Here is a 21149-nt window from a genome sequence, read left to right as displayed (position 1 = left end):
GAATATAATAGGATATGCTCCCAACCCCGCTGGCATCACATGAAAATCAACCACCTCCATTGCATCATACGCCTTCTCTTCTAAGCTCTTTACAACACCCAAATATTTTACTTTTCGATGGTTTGTCAATCTGATCCGAAAAACTGACACCCCAGTTACTGTAAGACCCATCTTCTAAAGACATGAATGTGTTATGACACATATTTGGGCTCCACCATCAACATAACTTTGTCCCAAATTTTTTCTTTTGTGCCACACATCTACTATTGGACAAATGTCTGGTAGCTCATCCATCTCCAACACCTTCATTGAACCTCTCTCTTGTTCTTTCTCTATTGGTTTAACCATCCTCTTCCACTGTCGCTTTAGCTTAGGCACCATCTCTATGAGCTGTCTAGAAGTAACATCTGCTTTCTTGCTTGTCAGATCCTCCTTCAAGTCATTGCTTAATTGCCCATCCCCTAGTGAAAAATTTGAAACATGAAACTTCTGACGAGCCTTTCTTTTCCTCTTGGCCTTGATATCCTCGCCTTCGTGGCTCTTTCCCTTCTTCTTGCTAGGACCTGGGGCACTTCTTCCTTCCTTTTCCTTTGTGGTCCTCTTCCCAATAGGCATCACTAATGTATCCTCTAGCTTTGTTGCCTTCTCCAAGGTGAACACACTTATCACTTTTGTCTTTCGCTTACCCTCTTGGGTTAATACACTGGTTCCTTCTTCTCCCTTAATTTCAATGCCATAATCATTTGACCTAGTTAGCACCTATCTTGGCAATGGATACATGTCTCCCCCATCCTGTGTGGCTTATCACATTGCGGGCTGATGTGTCCCAACTCTCCACAATTATAACATCTAGGCGTCTGCCTACAAAATCTATCATTGCTTTGTCCAACACCATTCTTGTTTCTTCACCTCTTGGCTGATTTGTAAATCTCCCCCGACTTCGATTGTTTCCCTCATTACCTAGCATGTTTAGGATGAGATTCTTCATTAAATCGAACACTTGCCTCATGTCTTGTCTTAGCCCATCATCTCGCTCTGTTGTAGTGACCACTATTGGCATAACCACTGGTTCATGATGAACCCCTGGTATGCGACCTTGTAATGAGTCCATAGTCTGAAACTCAGGCCTCCTGGGCAAAGACTCCACCCCTAGCTGGCTCATTTTTTGTAACTTCCATTCTTTGTTCCTCGCTCATTAGGAAACATATGAACCGTCTAGGGGCCCTTGGGATTAAGCTTAATTGGAGGCCATCCAATAGGAAGAGGGTGGTGGACACACTCTATACCCTCAAAAACGTAGGGGGACAAGGTAGCCTTACACCTCTTAATGGCCTCTTACCTAGTGAGAAGGTAAGGGAGGTGGTTAGGGGAAACCGGGTGGGGCGGGGGGGACCACTTTGACCTTTTTTCTCCCACTTTTTGGTATGGAATAAAAATTCACTAAAAATTCAAATTTTCAAAATATTTCAAATTTCGAGTTTTCCCTCCTTAAAAGATCTCCAAACTTATTTCATGGTCAAAAAATTATTTTTGACCTCCAAAAGTAAAAAACATGCACTTAAAAATCCAAAAATATGATTTTTTTCAAAAAAGTTCAAAACATCATTTTCCTCCCTCCAAAGTCTTTCCAAACCTATTCCATAGCTAAAAAGTGATTTTCTCTCTCTATAAACTCTTTTCTAAGCTCTCCATTGCTACAACAACCACATGCACCCCCTATAGTCTAAAACTATCTCCCTGCTAACTTTCTCCCACCTCCATTATAGCACCAAGAAATCTCCGATCCTCCCCCATCTCTTCCCCTTGCCCACCACATAGTTTCACACCAAGCATGCTCCTCTTCCTTCTCTCACCTCCATTACACCATGAAACAAGATTCTACTCCTTCTAATTTGATTCACTCACACTACATGGAAACCTCTACTCCCGAAGATGGAAAAATTATGAGCTCATATGACTTGCATACCACAACAATAGGAGGTGTGAATAGTGTGTGGGCATTGCAAGGGTTCATCTCCAACATAAAGATAAAATGGTAAGAAAACTACCCTTCTAGCTTACATTCAGAGCTTAACATCATCTGCATCTTTAAGTTTATCATGATGGAGAGAATAAACCTCTTTCTGGCTTTCAACGTTTAGTCTTCATACCTCATAACACTGGGTGGTGCTATTTTGTTGATGGCTTTGGCGTGCCATCTATAGTTGTGTAGCATGTGATTGAGTCTCATAATGCAAGTAAGTTGTGTTATCTATGGAGAGTCATCAAAGATTTTTCGTATAATTCATTCTTTGTATAGTTATCATTAGATTATCATTTTGTACTTTATAACTTTGTGCTCACATAATCTGTTTTTTACTTACAGAGTCAACTTTTTTTCAGATGACATGAGCAAGCAACCATGTGCAGTGATGGAAATCATTCTATTTTTGTTCCATGAGGAACCTTTCACTACAATGTTAAAGGATTTTGATAAGAATAGTAGAATTGTTGTAGAATCTTGAACCAATAGGTACTCTCTAGGAGCTCTTAGAAAAGCCATCCATATAGTACTACTATCTTCCCTAGTGTCATAGACACACAAATACTCAAGTGTATATGAATTTCTAGATGAGGAAGAAAAATAATTGTAAGAGAAGCCTAATAACAACAACATTGTCTCCATTTGTAATTATTTTCATGAGGCTAGATTCGTCTATAAATGCAATATAAATGTGTTTTTTTGTTAAATGGTGTCACATTGAGTGAGAGTATTTAATTTAGATTACTGGAGTTTCATACAGATTTGAGAATTATTGTTGAACTTTATGGATATTTTTATTTGCATATAAGATGTTTCAAGTCTCAAGTCTTAATAAAAAATTCAAGCAATATTTTGATTTCAGTTTAATCATTGATGGTTATTATTATTAAAGTGGATCATAACCTTTGTCAAGATGTCCTCATTTGGGTATGTTGAATATATATCATTAGCAACGTTTCACAAGTTGAGAAAGCTAAATTCTTGCTTTCCAACATGTTCTTGTTTCCATACTATGAGGATGCCAAGCTTGACTTAGAGAAATGACAACTCAAGATGAAGGTGTTGATGTATAAGGGTGACATATTATTGACTCGTGTTTCATCATACATATATTGTAAAGCCTTTGAGTTTCCACCTTTTTGAGTAGTGTTGACAAGTGTTCCGAGTATCAAATCTTCTTAAATTTCCCTATTCATGAGCTATTGGTAGCTATTTATTTGGTATTGCTACAGATGATACTAATAGCTATTACCTTGTGAATTTAATTGTTAAGTTGCGGATTTGGTTTTTACTATGTAGCTCATTTGGATAGAGAAATTGTAAACATAAATTATAGATACATGCATTGTTAACATAGAAGATATGCACCAATCGAGCCTATGTAAACTGCTTATCAAGAAATCTTTGGTTGCATACTATAACAATAGGGGTCACATATGGTTTCAAATACCAAAGAAATGGCTTAACCAAAACATTCCCAAGAACACGAGGTGGACATGAGGAAGTAAAAATTGGCTCCTTGTTTGGTCAATTTCTAGTGCTGAATGTTTAGTGCACACGATTTGTGAGGCCTTTGACCTGGGGAGTTCACTAAAGTATATGTAACATAGCACACGTGTTCAACATAAGGGATTTTATGTTCTTGTAAAGTTACAGAAACATGTGTAGATAAGGCCTGTAAGGGGTACTTTTAGTCCATTCTTGTGAATGCACATGATATAGGAAAATTTTACATAGTGAATATTCATACCTTTGAACACAGAGAAAAAGGGACCGGGGGGGGGGGGGGGGGGGGTTGTTCTGATTACATCAAATGCTACACCTCTATCTTATGGCCATGCATTAAAAAAACCCCCTATTTGTCATTATAAGGCCCCAAGGGGGGAGCTCTTGCTCTCTATACATCTAACTTACATCCTTATCTTATACTTATTTACAATTTTTTGCCATGTAAAGGCCCCCAGGGCCCTCAACAAAAGTGACCACAAGGGTGTGCAAAATTACCATCCAAAAGTCCCGGATGGGCATTTCTGACTTTTCCCTTAATCTACGGGCTCCAACGAGCATTAAAATCATGAAATCTGAAAATACTCAAAGAACTAATGTTTTTTATTGTGTTGTATTTCCTACATACAAAACTTTCCCAAAATCTTGCCCTAACACTTTCAAAGGCCCCAAGAGGTGAGCTCTTGCTCTCTATACATCTAACTTACAGCTTTATCTCATACTTATACACAATAAATTTACAAATTTTTGCCATGTAAAGGTGTCCAGGGTCCTCAACAAGAGTCGCCACAAGGGCGTGCAAAATGGCCATCCAAAAGTCCCGGATGGGCATTTCACGCACCCTTGCGGTCACTTTTAAAAGAAATTTTACGTGCTGAACTTTTAGATTGTGATGCAAAAAAATTCATATCTTGCTCGAATTCTCTAAAAAAAACGTGCAAGTTGGCAATTTCTTACAAAATGATGTAAAACAGACATTTCTAACTTTTTCCTTAATCTGCGGGCTTCAACGAGCATTAAAACCATGGAATTTGAAAATACTCAAAGAACCAATGTTTTTTATTGTGTTAAGGACTGTAATTCCTACGTACAAAACGTTTCCAAAATCTCGCCCTAACACCTTCAAAAGTGGCTTCCAAGGAGTGCCCTCTGCCAAAATTTGAAACTAAAGGAAAATAATCAGAATGAACTCCTAAACTGTATACAAACTTTTCCAAAATTTCTTTTTTTAAAAAGTTATTGTTGAAAACTTGAAAATAGACTTCCCTTGGACTTCCCATGACGATAGAAATCAAAGGGTTCAAGGAGAGGTGTGGCATCGAAATTTATTCTGTCAAGATCTCTTGTACTTTATCATGTCTTCTCATGTACAATCTTACCCAAAAAAAAAAAAATTTACACTTTAAATGACTACAAATCTTCTTTAACTTATCAAACAATCTAAAACATGGTAGACTTAGAGTTCTCTTATACATCAACAAACAAAAAAGTCCAAATTTCTTCTCATTAACTTTGATAAACATACATTTGTGAGCAACTTCCAAGGAGTAGTGCGGTCATAGGTCTTACATCCATTCCAGGACATGGAATGGTATGGAGTGACCTATCACATAAAAATATCTTTGGTAGGAGTGTCCCCATGTTAGGAAAGGGTGTGTTGCTGCTGATGAAAAGATATTGCATTGACCTACTACGAATCTCTCCATGTTAGCATAATGATTTTTGTTGTAGCGGGAGCCACATTGCTGCTAAGGGGAGCTTTGTGCCACCGTAAAAGCTTCATGTTATGCCAGTTCCTTGAGCCATTCTTGCAAACAACGCCACCCAACTAGCATAGTAAGAGGTCAACTTGTAACAAAAACATGTATGAATTCAACATTTGCAACCTGTATAATAAAGACACTTCTTAAGTATATCTTGTACAAATTTGCAAGTATTTCCATTCAACTGGGAATAAACAATCCTAAAATATACATTAGAATGAGATTACCCACCTCTAATAAGCGTAAGTTTGAAACACCTACCTGCAAGATGTATCAAAGAAGACTGTTTTAGAGGAAAAGTGGTGACACTTGGCCTCTCTAACCTGTAGCCTTTCACTATTTGTGCACAAAAACAACCTTTGTGCCAAGCACTACAAAACAAGTAGAGGCAACACCTTATACTTAAAAGTCTGTGATAAGAAGAACACAACCAAAAGTAAGAAGTATATTGCTACCTTGCACAAAGGGGTGTTTTATTCAAATATGTGATAGTATTAGCAAGATATTGAAGAACCATCAACATTCGTCTCACTGTGGTACGACGTTCTTGGGATGCCTTTTCTCACCCTCATGTGTCGCCTTCGGTGTAAACGCCACGGACAATAAAATATGTATGCATACAATTTGTGATGTCCGTGAGCACCGTGGAAGCTATTCCGTGAGGAAGCAAAAGATGAAAAGAGAGAGGGGGGAGGGAGAGGGAGGAATGTGGGAGGAGAGAAGGGGGCAGTTGGGGAGAGGGAGAGAGAGCGGAGGAGGAGGAGAGAAGGGGACAAGGAGGGAGAGGGAGGAACATGGGAGGAGAGAAGGGGGCAGTGGGGGAGAGGGAGAGAGAGAGGGAAGGAGGAGGAGAGAAGGGAGCATGGAGAGAGAGGAGAGGGAGAAAGGAGGGTGGAGGAAGAGAGAACAAAGATTTTTTTTATTGGGAGGGGCTTTTTTTTAAAAAAATTGGATTTTTAGTGCTTGTAGGTTTTTAAAAAGGTCAAAAAATGATCTTTTGATATGTATATATGTTGGAGGAAAGTTTTAGGTAAAAAAGAAGTAAAAATAAATTGTTTGAAAAAAGAAGAATTTTGGCTCTTAGTGACCCACGTTTTTGCTGATTTGGCCACACCTCTTTACTCCTTTCACTTTCAAAAAGCTAGAGAGAGAAGGTGACCTCTTAGGTCCACATCCTACTCAAAACTAGCTTCTTGAATGCCCTTGTCCCCTTAACCCTACACAACATTAGCCTTAATCCCTAAAAATTAGGATTCCTTGCAAGGACCATGCAAGGTCCATATTTCTCCTAATGCTACCTCTAGTGCATCTTCATATGTCATAGGCTTTTTTATCTCCACTCTCCAACGTATATTCTCCCAAAGACCAGCCAAGAATTTTTCCTTCTTCATCATGTCAGGTGGGGGTACATGTGGTGCTAAGGCCTTGCACATTCGCTCCCATGCCAATGAGAACTTACATATGTACGCATCTACTGGCTCACCTTCCTTTTGCACCAAACCTTGTACTTCTTACCACACTTTGTCAGGATTTTCTGTCTTCACAAACTCCACTTCCAATCCATGCCTCAGATTGTCCCAACTCAATCATACAGGTGCATTAGCCACACACAGCTCCTCTTCAAATGCTTTGGACCAAACTCCTGTATCATTCTTCAAACAAATCTAGAGAAGACGTAACATGTGTGCCGAAACATGAATCTAATTGCTAATGCAGGCAACCTCCATATTTTCCAAAAAGTCTTCCACATCTTCATCACTTCTTCCATGAAATTCCGGATAAGAGAAAGCCATGGCTACCCAAGTTACGATGCTTTGAGAACCCCTTCAAACACAGTTGCAAGAACCCAAAACTTTTAACTCTCAATCCCTAGAAACTTCAATGGAGCTTGTCTTTAGATAATGATAAACACATGCACATCAAATGCGTTCTCGTAGTTAATCTCATCAAAATTACAACACAAAGGGCATTCCAGTATCTCTCTTAATCTTCTTGACCCGAACATAAAGACTATGTGCTGCTGGAAAAAAATCTTCCTAGACACATGAACATTTATTTGGATTCTTTGTGTTAAATTGAAAGGAGTGAATTGAGGTCCGTTTTGATCATCCATTAAAGCCAACCATGCAGCTCCCAAGAAGGCACATTTGACTTATCCTTTGATTTTGCCACAATTTTAGCAGCATAACAGCATAAATGGCTTAAAAGACCAAAAACCAGCCATCCCAACTTGAATTTTTTTTGGCAGAGTTTCCCTAGAAGTAGAGCAGTAAGAACCCAAAATATAGATTATACATGTATGCATAACCTGCCAACAATAGAACCCGAGCATCAAGTAGGAATCACTAGTACATAGCCTATGGCGAGTCACAAAAAGGGTGCTCCAGTCACCTGTATCACCGAAAGGATCTCACATTTGAGAATCCCCCCGCTCAATAAAAGCTCACGCTATCGACCCTCTCACGAAAGCTTATGCAAACCTCATATAGTCAAGTCTCAAAAATGACTATCTTCCAGACCAAGTCTCAAAAATGGATGGGACTGCCAAAAAAAACCAAGTATGGCCCCACAAAGGTGTACAACGACATTATCCAAAAGAAACATACAATACAAGACAATGTGCTCAAACATGCGCCAATTGATGCATACCCACGGCACCTGCAAGTGACTCCCACTTGCCAGTGTATCACTCTACTCCAACTACCTGTACCTGTGTGAATCACATGTACATGCACCTATACATGTCCCTGTAACAACCTGTAACGTGTAATCTGTAATTTGCAACCTGTAATCCCGAAGCTGAAGGTACTCGATGAAGATAATCAGTGGGGCCACCAAAAGAATGTGAGCGGCCGGGTTGGAAATACACACAAAGCCTCAATTGTAAGCCGACACACACTCTTGGAATAACACAGACACACACATTATGGGGCACCACTTGGCTTACAAAACCCGTCTGGCCGAGATAGGAAACACATAGATGGAGTGAGAAGAGAGAGATTTCCGACTTGCCCACTCAACACTGACACATACACACTCACACACACACTATCAATTTAGCTCAAAAGAGGCAGATTGTTGTTGTTTGGACTCAATGAATCTCAGCCCAACACCAATGGGGCAAATAGTTTACACAGTATTGAGAAAATACACCAGATACAACCACAAAGTTAAGCAGAGGTTTCACTCACCGGCTAAGTTGCATTGTATGTTATACGGTGTACGTATAATGCGCCTTAAACGGGCGTATTATACCACACCTATCTTTATTCGCCCATATCATATGGTACCAACTCAGCAAAAACACCGTATTGTATAATTTCTCAGAAATTTGATCAAAATATTATTTTGATCGAAATATTAGTTCGATAGAAATAGTACTTCGATCGAAGTATTAATTAGATCGAAATAGATTTGTTATATACGCTGAAACGGACTGTTTTGCTCATTCCATCTATCTCTCTTCTCTCATCTCACCTATAGGTGAGCCTTACAACACGAAGAAAAATATAAAAATGCTAGTTTAAATTTAGCCATATTTTTTCTAGTGAGAATTTAGAGCTTGGATATATTTATTTTTTTAGGCTTTGGAGTTTTGAGTTACCTGCTTTGTGTGAAGTATATCTTACAATGAGAGGTAAATTAAGTAAGATAGTTAATGATTACTTGCCTTGTGTAGAGGAAACTCACACTTGGAGGTGATTCAAGGTAGTTAAAGTTAGCAGTTATTTGCTTTGTGTTGAACTATGTTCACACTTAGAAGTAACTTTAGTTAAATAGTTAAAGTTAAGAGTTACTTGTTGTGTGTTGAATTATGTTCACACCTGGAAGTAGCTTACGTTAGATTTGTCTAATGAATAACTGTCATGTGTAAAGTAATATTCACACTATAGACAGTTTAGGTAGATTAAATAATAATCTCTCTCTTTGTGTAGAGGTATTCTCACACCTAGAAGAGATTTACAGAGTAGTGAATTTTGATTGTTTGCCATGTGTAGAGTTACACTGACACTTGGAGGTAATTTAGATAGGTCTTTAAAAGATATCTTGCTTTGTGTAGAGTTTACTCACACTTGGAAGTTCTTGATATAGATTAAGAGATTTATTTATCATGATTCAGGTGTAAAGTGAAACCTCACACTTGAGAAAAAAATATTTTTGGTATTTATAAGTTAAAGAAGTTGAAAACTTTAATGAATAGAGTAATGTAAATGGTATTAGAGTTTGATTTTAGATGTGTTTTTTGTAACTAGCTCTGTTTGAGTTTGCAGATCTGAAGAAGATGGTTACAGGATACGAGTGGAACTATGTAGATGAATTGGTCAGTGGGAAGAATACATCAAAGCGAAGGTGTAAGACTTGCGGCCATAATTCTAGTCGAAATTCTCACAAGATAAAAGAACATGTTTTCAAAATTCCTCGAAACGTGGCAACTTGCAAATACCCCCCAAGAGGTATTGCTGAAAAATTTCCCGACTGGGCGTTCAAGGTGAAGAGAATTCTTGAGGGAAAAAAAAAGGGAGGTCCCAAAATGATGGCTCCATCTATGGCTACGGACATTGAGATGACACTCAAGAATGATCAAAACCCTAAGTCCCGTCCCTACTATAGCTCAAGGAATAGGTCAAGGAGGGTTCCATTCATCCTTTGCTGGGAATTGTAGCTCTAATCCTATCAGAAGCTCTATTGCTAACATAAGCCGAAGTGAAGCATGGACTGGAGGAGAATTTGCACCAAGTGATCCTACTTTGCAACAAGCATTTAGGAAACAATTTCTTCTTGAACTCCATCTTAAGTGGACTCAAGCATTTGTTGCATGTGAAATCCTTTTAATGTCATTCGAAATCCTATCTTCAAAGATGCTTTAATGAGCACGGCGAAGAAGGGTTTAGTAGTTCCTGATTATAATAAGATGCGTACAGAATATTTAGATAAAGTAAAAACAACATCAGAGAATATTTTACAACGCACAACTCTTGATTTTGTGTCGACGTATGAATGCACAATTGCTCTAGATGGTTGGACAAATTGCCAGAAGAAACCATTGATTAATGTGATGTTGATTTGTCTAAGAGGTGCCATCTTTCTTGAAGTGATCCATACATCCCAGAAAGAAAAAACTAGTGGATATCTTGCTGGTGTTTATGCGCGTTCGATTATAAGAGCAGAGGGACCTAAATACGTGACATCCATTGTCACAGATAATGCATCTAACTACAAAGCAACTGGAAAAGCAATTTAAACAAAGTATCCAGAGATTAAATGGGTTCCATGTGTTGCTCACACTTTGAATTTTCTTTTAAAGGACTTTGGAAAATTTCCTTCTATTAAGAAAACTCTTTTAGATGAAAACCACTTGGTGAAGTTTATAAGAGAGCATTCATTTTCTTTTGCTTTGTTTAGAACAAAGTCCCCAACAAAAACTTTACAGATTTTTTGTGTGACCCGCTTTGTGACAGCATATTACGTTCTCTCCACACTGCAGCAGGTAAAAGCAACCCTTCTTGAAACGGTGGCTGTTGATAGAAGATGGGACATTTGTCTTGATAAATATCATAAGTATGAAACTGCTGCTTCCAAGTGCTATCAACTTGTAAACTCTCCTGTTTTTTGGAGAAATGTAGTCAAAAAAGTTACTGTCACAAATTCTTTCACATATCTGATATGATTGGTGGAGAAAGAAGCCTCTATCTTTGGACGGGTTTACTGGTACATGCATGAAACCACTTGCAAGTTAAAAGATAGTACATCTTATGCAAGAAAAGAGAAAGCCACGATGATGACATTTGTCAAAAGACGATGGGAGAAGTTGCATACTCCTTTACATGGAGTAGGTTTTGTCTTGGATCCCAAGTTCTAGATGCACGAGCAATCTTCAAACAGAGAAGTGATCAGTGATTTCAAGAAAGTATGTGCTCAACTATTAGGCAATGTTGATGGACAGGTGGCATACACACAAAGGACGGCATATACTAGTAGAGAGGGAATGGTTGGGGATCCTTGGAATATAGATGCTATCAAGATGATGAGCACACCAATTTGGTGGAAAGAGTATGGTGGAGAAAAAGTGGAACTTCAACATGTGGTTGTGAGTGTCACGGGAACCGAATAATAGAGATAGACAGCAAAACAGAGGAAGAAATCTTTGTATTGATAGTGTTCGATACAACAGAGGAGCAATTGAATATATATATGGGCGCACTCCGTTGTACGGAGCTCGAACCTCCCGACCACCCCCGAGCTTCAATTCGCTTGCATGCAGCGTCTCACTCGCACTCGCACTCGCAGAAGAGAGAATGGTGAATCCCCCCAAAACGCACCACCCGTCCTTCTATTCTCCTCCAAAAGCCTGTGACCTCTTAAAATAGCCGCTTTTCTATTTTTGGCGTTCGGTCGACTCGACTTGCGCGCCAATATACCTGCCAGAACAAGGTAAAAAAAACGTGATCGCGAAGCGATCCGTAGAGGTTAGTTTTTTTTTTTTTTAGTCCACAATTTTTCAGCTGTCTTCAACTGAACATAACTCCCAAACGGAGCCAAAACAGCCCAAGTCCGTCTCATACAATCTTGTTGCCCTCGTTGCGCTCTTCGACGGCTGTGTGATGGAAAATTTCCATAGCCTGCTCCGATTTGCTGAAAATCGACCTGCAAAACAGCATTTTCTACAAAAACGATGCAAAAACAGCAAATCCCACTTTTTTCTTAATCTTTGGCCTTCAACGAGCATCAAAACATCAAAATCTCTAAAGACTCAAAGAACCAAAGTTGTTCCTTATAACACAGGCTTCAATCGCTTCATACATCACTTTTTCAAAATCCCACGTTAACGCCTTCAAAAATGCCCCAGAAAGTGCCTTCCGGATCAAAAAATTTTATCGGACGAAAACAATCCACACATCCTTCTACACAGTGGACTAACTTTAAAATGACAAAAACTTCCTAGAAAACAAAATTTATTACTAAAACACCTCGAAATCAAGTCTTGTTACAGTGAGAGTATTGTTTGTTGCCGCCTCAAGTGGTAGCTGTGAAAGAATCTGGTCTTCATTCTCTTTTGTGCATACTAAAAACAAAATTGATTAAGTCCTAAACGAGATACGGACTTAGTGTATGTCTTTTGTAACATGCGACTTATGCATAAGCCTGCGAAGTTAGCCACACGTGCCACAGAAGAAAGATTTGGGTGCTTCCAAACACATGAAGCAGTTGCAAATGAGTTCAACTCTGATGATGAAATGGAATGGAATCCGAAAGATATTGATCCGGAATGTTAAGATGTCGAAGAAATTGATGACATGGTGCCTATGATTGAGGGGACGGATGAGCTGTAAAGTTTATACTATATTCTCAATTAATTTTGCAATACAAAAATTATGTGGAGTTTAGCTTTACAATCCATACCTTGTCTCTCTCTCTCTCTCTCTCTCTCACACACACACACATTGTTAAAAAGAGGGTAGTAGAGAGAACATAATTTACACAATTGCAACAACATCTATCACGTCCATTTGTTCCAACAAATAGAGATTTACATTCCAAAAAGAGGTTTTAATTAGTAATCTTAAGATTTAAGATAAAAAAAAGAGCTATGTATTGTTTGGGAGATTTAATTTAAATCATGGGCTTGTTCTCCGAAGAGATCAGATACACAAAATTCTGAAGTGCCAATTGAATCATTTGGGCCGACATTGCCCACCTGTTCTTCGTTAACAGGCCCATACCTTACTTTGTACCATGCCAACTTTCTTTCTAGCTCTGCTATACGAACGTGAAACATGGATGGGGTCTCTCCTTGACTTTCTATCTAAGGTTTTGGGAGATTTAAGGGTCTATCTAAGGGTTTGGGAGATTTTTCACTAGCAAGATGTTTGTTTATATTGTGCAAAAATTCGCACTTGAGAACCACAGTGGGCTCTGGAATACATGCAAGCAAGAGCCTAAGAATATACGAGAGACTATATATATTAGATGCCTTGGTGAATGGAGGAGGATTGGTGCTGATATTTCCAGGGGCAGTCCATGGATAATCTCGCTCAAATTGAGCTTTGAATTGAGGGGTGAGATTTGGCACCTTGGGAAATGTTGCCAAAGTGTTTGATGGTGTACTTTGTCCCCAGTCCGCAATGCCAAGATACACTCCTCACTCGCCAAATGGAGTAGATTATTGCCACAATGCTGAATAGTTGTAGCAGTTGCCTCCTCTAGCACGATTTGCAATGTCGACTTGCTTCCTATTTTGGTCTTTGTATATCTTCGCCGCATAGATGGGATATTTGAAGAGAGGATGAGCCACTAATACTTGTTTCACATTTGAAAACGTCTTTCACCTAATTGGGTTGCTGGCAAGTGAAAGATGGAATGCTCCCCAAGTAAGTGTAGGACACGAGGACACATCGTATCATCCAGGTTTACAGTGGACGACTGAGCACCTGATGAAGGAGGTACATCCTCTTCTGTCCTAGGACGTTTTGAAGAGACTTCGATCTTATCTTTGCTCTTCAATTCTAAATGTAGCTGTGCTACAAGATGCATTCGCTCTTTGATTCCAGGTTTCGTTTTGATTTCTGGATGAACCATAGTTTCAAAACTTCTAGTGATCTGGCCTAATAATTTCCATACTTTGTTATGCATCACTCCATTAGTGCACAGAGCTGGGTCAAACGAAATTGGGAATGCACTACACAGCTTCAGTCAACAATGTTCCACAAGTTCAATCACAAAACCATCGAACTTTTCCTGCAGTGGATTAAATGCTCGTCGGGAATGATCGTCTGAAGCTCCATAGAGAGACAAAATAAGAGCATCACTAATAATTTTGCGACGCTGACGCGTTAACTTTGTCTCTACCATGACTGAAGCCTGAAAATACATGAAGGAAATATAAGTAAGGCAAATCCAGAATAGATAAAAATTTGACATATATGATTGTTAATAAATCTAAATAGAAAAATTTCATGGCCAATAATAACCTCCACCAATGAAAGATCTAACATTTCATGCATTATAATAACAACAGTAATGAAAGACGCGATGGTTAAAGCATTCAGGACGGAAAATTTTAAAATATATATCTTCTCCTGCAGTGCGACACGGGGTTAGCCAGAGATGAAGAATTCATTAAATCCAATCTCCTTGCAGTGCGACGTGATGGTCAGCAACAACCAAGAACGATGGATTTAAAAACTCAAAACTTCTCCCTATAGTGCGACATGGTGGTCAGCAACAACCAGAGACAAGGAAGCTATTGAATCCAATATCCTTGTAGTGCGACACCAAGAACGATGGATTTGAAAATCTTAAACCTCTCCCTGCAGTGCGACACGATGTTCAACAATAACTAGAGATGAGGAATCTATTGAATCCAATCTCCTTGCAATGCGATACGATGGTCAACAGAAGCCAAGGATGATGGATTTGGCAACCCTAATCCCCTCTCTGTAGTGTGATACAGTGATCAGTAACAACCAAATACGAGGAATCTATTAAACCCAATCTCCTTGTAGTGCGACGCAATGGTCAGTAGCAACCAAGGACGACGAATTTGACAACCCTAAACCCCTCTCTACAGTGTGACACGGTGGTCAGCAACAACCAAAGACAAGGAATCTATGTTTTTAAATCCAAACTTCCAATAGTACGACGCGATGGTCAACAATAACTAGGAAGAAAAGTTGCATGATAGCTAACTCCTCCCTGTAGTGCGACTCGGTGGTCAGCAACAACCAGGGACGGAAAGTCTAATTGTACAACCTAAGCTACTCCCTGAAGTGCGACACGAAGATCAGCAACAGTCAAGGACAAAGCGTCTAAAGTCTAACACTGAGGTGCGATCAAATCTCCACAACAACAGTGTTAGAAAATTAGCTGCAAAAAAACAAAAGAAACATTGAAAAAGTACCTGCTCTGTGGCTCGCTCCGGATGCTCTATGCTCGCTATCTACTACTCTCTCTAAAGCTCCAGTAACTCTGTCTCTATCTCTCTAGCAATCACAATTGCAGCACTTCGATCTAAATGTTTTTTATTTGGATGGCATATAATACGGATATACAGCGTATAAATCCGTAATATACGTACAATTTATAATATACGGGCGTATAAATGCAACTTAGCTCACCGGAGAAGATTACACAAAAAAAAAGAAAAACATCTGTGAGAAATTTGACAAAATAGATAGCATCGTTGCATCGTGAATGGCCAAAAACCCCACCCTACAATGTCACAGTGCTCAAATCCGACCTCGGATAAGCTGTTTAGGGCCAAAAAATGCTCGAAAATAAGCAAAATAAAGCTGCAGATATTTCTCCTCTTCTCCATGTTTTTTTTGTTCTTTCTCTTCGTTTTTTCAGTTCCCACACTTTTATTTATTACTTGGGCACCTTTGGCTTTTTAGTCGACCTCAAACGGACCCCGAAAAGGCCAAAAAGTGGCCTTGGAGTGCATAGTTGTCACCCTGCTCTATCCATCTGCACACCTGACACTCAACTTTTTTCAATAATGTATTCCACAACCACGTGAAGTGGCCCTCAAATATAGTCCACATGATGACTTGTCTCCATAATTATCACAACAAAACACCCACGTTGTGTCCTCGCTTACCCACGTGCAAGTATTGACCCCATTTGACCTCTTGATGCCACTAGATGCCATCTGACGCACCTGCTACCTCATGTCGTCGGCCGGTGGATAGCTTCCTTGAGAATTTTTATGCACTCCACATTATTATAGAAAAAACACTCTGGTACTGGTGACGATGCACTATGTACATGATGTCCTACCTGTACACATGTGGTCCCTATGTAACCACCAAGCTCTGGAAAATGGGCAATTCTTTATTCAATGCACCGTGCATGGGTATGTACATATGTGCAATCAATTATTCCAAAAAACTCCTAAGACCGCATCCACTCTCGCCCGTCTTGAGAGTGCACCGACTACTTGATTATGCTTGCCAGCAATGTGAGCAATATGAAAATGAAATTGCGAGAGAAAATTTCCCACCTCATTTGTTGGTCGGAGAGCTTGGGTTGCGTCATGAAGTACTTAAGGCTTTGGAGAATGAAAGGAGTCCCCTATAAATAGTTCTTCCCTAAGTCTTAGTCATGTGGAACTGCGAGGAGTCCCTTTTCATATATGCCTAGAGATTTCTCAATAGGGTCGAGCCTTCGACTTTCATAGGCTATGGCATGCCCTTCTTGGAGTAAAATAGCTCCAAGGAAATCACCACAAGAGTCACATTGGACCTCAAATGGCTTTGAGAGATTCGGAAGTGTAAGCACAGGTTGAAAGATAAGATATTCTTTAATCTTTTCAAAAGCATTGTTCTCCTTGGCAGTCCATGTATACCTAACGTTCTTCTTTGTTAGGTCAAACCAAATTCACCCAAACACTATGGCTATCCCTACCATTTCACTATACATAGGTGTGTGTGAGTTAGGGGACTTCCCATATTTTCTTAAAAACCCTCAATTAGCTAGTCATTGGGCTAGTTGAGCCAAAAAAATAAAAAATAATTACAAAAGGTATATTATGGCCTCTTTGTGTGTAAATATTTCATGATATATATGGCCTAAATATAGGGATTTTTATAATTATTTTGATATTTTATTTAAATATTTATACCTGGGTGTGTGTTTTATTAAACTTATGTGTGCCTTCTTTCATTCTCTTGCACCATAAGTGTATTTTTTGCCAATGTGTACATACTCTAACTTCATATTTTTCTTTTATACAAATCACCCCCACATTTTCACCCTCACCCTCGTGAAACAAAAAAATTGATTTCTACTTTCTTAGTCATGTTTATTATATTATTTTCATTTACTTGCATACCTTTTCCTCTTTCACCCAAAATAATACAAAGAGGGACCATATCATATGATTCCAATATCTTTCCATATCCATAATTCCTCCATATTTATTTATTTATGTTTTACTCAATATTCTAACACCATGTGCTCATTGAGCTAAAATCCATGAATAGTCCATACACTAGTCCCACCATGTATATATTGCTTTATTCACCAATAATCCTCCTCCATGCATGTGTAAAGGGCAACTTGGATGCTTTGTATTATGATATGAAAAAGTAGGGGCTCACTCTTGGATGCATTGTACAAATTCAACAAAGAAGGGGGCCACTAAAAGACTTTTGCAGGCATAAACAACATGCTTTTTGGTGAGATTTTTGGCACCCATCTCCACTCCGAATTTGGAGCGGTGGTCAAAAGATAAAATGTGTAGCAAAAGCTGAATAATTACCTCAAAAATTTTGGTGATTTTTGAAGTAACCACTGGTGAGCTATGATTTTTTGAGTGGACCCCAGTCTGCCCACTTTTCTCACAAAGTAACCCTCATTCCTCTCCATCCCTCACTCAAAACTGCAACTTTCATGGCTTACTTCATCTTCTTCACCATTTCCATCTCTCCTTACTCCATAGCTCAAATGATTATCATCTCTACACACATATAGCTCAATTTCTCTCTCTAGAATCAAATTCATATTACCATAACCTCTTCATCCTTTCATAAAAGTGAAAAAATCAGCAAATAACCAATCTCAAGCCCTGCAAAAGTAGGAGTTTGATCATGGAGAATTCAACTTCGCCATGGTCACAAGAACTGCACCGACAAAGTTCTACAACCGCTTCATTCACTAGAGGAGAAGGTGGAAAACTTCATTTACATCTTGTGGTTTCCACCAAATTGTGTATATTCTCATTCTTCTCTTACTTTTTATCATTGTATAAATCATATAATGCACCTTGAGTGCATATGCCATGTAATTTTACCCCATCCTACTAACTTCAAACTACTAACACTAACTGCTAACCTTTTTTTTATAAATTGCACCCACTCTACTCTACTGTGGAGTAGGAAACCTCACACAAAAAATCACTCACCTCTCTAGAATCTTCTCTATTTCACCTCAATACTTCTCTCCTCTTGATCCCACATCCATGTGACTCAAGAGACAAGAGAGCCCCACTCTCATAAGAACATATAAAAAATTTCATAAACATGATTTTCTATGAAAATGTTGATCTCCTCACCTATAAATAGAGCCGTTCTCCCTTTTTAAATAGAAGGATCCCTACACTATTGCTCACTACTTTGAGTGTGCCAATCACCATCTTAGTTTTAGGGAGTGAGAGTGAGCTCTCTATGCACCATTACATGTGGTGTATAGGAAAGCTTCTTTGAGCTAGTTGTAACATTGCAAGGGAGTGAGTGATTCATAACTTCCAATCAAAGTTGTACCTACTCTTGTGCATCAATTTAATCAATAAGTTGGGTGCAAATCGCGGGTCAAAACTCTCTTGAGTCTCTCCAATTTACGCTTGGCAACCTCATCTCAATTGGTTTAAGGTGATGCGTTTTCATTTTGAGATTCTTTTGTAGTATCTGCTTGTATGTGACTCAAGAGCTCTTGTGTTTGTTTTTGTTGCTTGGAAAAACATTATAAGAGGGTTGTATGGTGAGAGGTCTCCCATAACCCTAAGATAATGTGTAGTTTGCAACATCATCAAACTTAATCGTGTCTCTTGATCTCCGCCAAGCTGTTCATACACCCACGTCAATCATTAAAATTGAAGCTAAATTCTTGCACAAAGATCTCTCTCTTTCTTGTGTGTTTGGTGTGTGTATTTGTAGCATTTAAATTAGTGATAGTGTACCCTTCCTTCTTGCTTGTATTGCTAAGGGATTCTCCTCTTTTGCATCCTAGTTCGCTCTCTAACTAAGTGGTGCCCCTATCTTGTTTGGGTTTGGTTGTGGGTTGGTTGTTGTGTTGTGCTTGTGGTTGCCCCAACCCCAATTGAGCAGCACGGGAGCCTTGAGGGGTGTTTAGAGGTCGCCTCTCTTGTTGCCCGCCCCGGACCGCCTCACTACTATAAGTGAGAACTTTTCTATGAAGTGTCTATAGTGGGCACATATACCTATAAAGCTTCTTAGTTCATGAATATTGCTTGGATTAGGCCATCCTTTTATTACCTCTAATTTTAATGGATCCATTTGGATTCCTGATTCCTGTGGGACGGAAGTCTAGCCTCACTATCATATCTTATTGCATTTTTAGCGAGAACCACAATTAAATTGCCAATCCATGGGATGAAGCTGACTCGGCTAGTGCATGGAGGCTATGGCTACAAGAGGTTGCCAATCTCTCAGAAAACAAATAACAACTCGTATCTAATTAAGCTACACTCAAGGGACTGAAATCACTAAAAGCCAATTGCTCATCCGGAAACAAATCACATCTGTTACAACATCAAATGACATCCAAATGTAACGAAACTTCTAAGAAAAGTTTATAAGACCTAAGCACACATGATTATGGTCTTAAACCGTACTTTAGGTCAAGTGCCAAAATTGCAATTATTAACAGTAGTGGATGTTTTACCAAGTCGTTTTCGACCCAAAATGCACCTAAATGCTTAGCGATGATGCCCCAATACCCCACCTAGGCTTAGTTTTTGATTGTGAAGTGTGAATTCCTCCTTATGATGAAATTAGGCCGCGGGTCAGTGATGCCAAAATCTATGAATTACTATGATGTGTTTATGTCAATGCATAGATCTCTTACCTGCGGTTGCAATGCAACAAACGCGACTGCAATGTGACAGCCGTGGAGGGAGTAGGAAGCGCGAGAAGGAGAGAAGGGAGCGTCGTTATCTCGCGCTATATGTCATTATCCAAAACTTACAAATAAGTTACAAGAATTGGCTTTTATACCTTAGCCAAGGTTTTTGGTGGTCAAAACTAATAAGCTGGGAGCTCTGACTAAAAATAGGCAATGACAGGTTGATACAATCTAGACGCTTATAGCCCTCGCTCATCAATTACAAGGTTTATCCAAAAAATATGAGTTACAATATTCTCCATTTATCAAAAATAATAAATGTTTTACAATCTTTCCCGATTTCTCGATTTATCCGATCTTTCTTTCTTTATTTGGCACTTGCAGGAACTGCATGGTGACTTTGTTTTTCAACTCCACTACTCAATAGCCTACAAACCATGATGTTGGGTTGTTGATCACTAGCCCAAATATTTTCGTTCGCCAAGTGGAGAATCCTGTGTAGAACACTTCCTCGAATGCCAGCATATTGTGAGAAGGTAAACTCATGCATCTCGCGTAGAAGCCATAGAGGAATTCTTAGGAAGGTTTCCCACAGAGATCATAGCACAACCCTTCGTTTCCCTCAAAAAATGACATCCACGGGGTGCTTGCCTGCTCTGGCTCATGGAACACTTCGATGCAAGTGAGCATCATTCACTAGATTTTGTACAGCCCCTATACAGCATAGCACATGACAAATCTGGTAGACTTTTAAAGAATTACATGGCACCCTTTAGGATTTTCACCATGTACTCTTCCGTCCGTGGGCCCTTTTCTAGAGCAGGCAATCTTAGGTAATTCAGCCAAATTGGCTGCTTCTTTAGTAGTGCCTCATGTGCTATCCAGATGCTTACTCTTGGTATAGGACAGAAGGCTGGATGCTTTTGCAGGGCCACAACTGCTCTTATGAACAGAATCAAGTACCTCAGATTCTAGTTCAACCAGCTCAACCTCCACTTTGGGTGATCTTGATCTGCATCCTCAACTTTCATGTCGATGTAAAGCCTTTCTTTTACCTGCAGCAACAGCTTCACTTTAATCAGAGGGTAGGGCAAGGATTGTCGGTGCCATTGCACATTGATTTGATTGGGAGTGAGTTGTGTGACATTGACGGAATGAATTACTCTCAGCTCCCAATCCATTGCTGCCTTCCACTACTCATCTACCTCTTGTGTAATTTTCTCCTTCAGTGCATCTTCCTCATCCTTTGAGAGTTGGACCATTGGCATTGTGTCTGC

The sequence above is a fragment of the Adiantum capillus-veneris genome, chromosome 15 (genome assembly GCF_014529385.1).
Source record: "Adiantum capillus-veneris isolate H3 chromosome 15, ASM1452938v2, whole genome shotgun sequence".
Classification (NCBI taxonomy): Eukaryota; Viridiplantae; Streptophyta; class Polypodiopsida; order Polypodiales; family Pteridaceae; genus Adiantum; species Adiantum capillus-veneris.
This window is presented reverse-complemented; position numbering follows the sequence as displayed.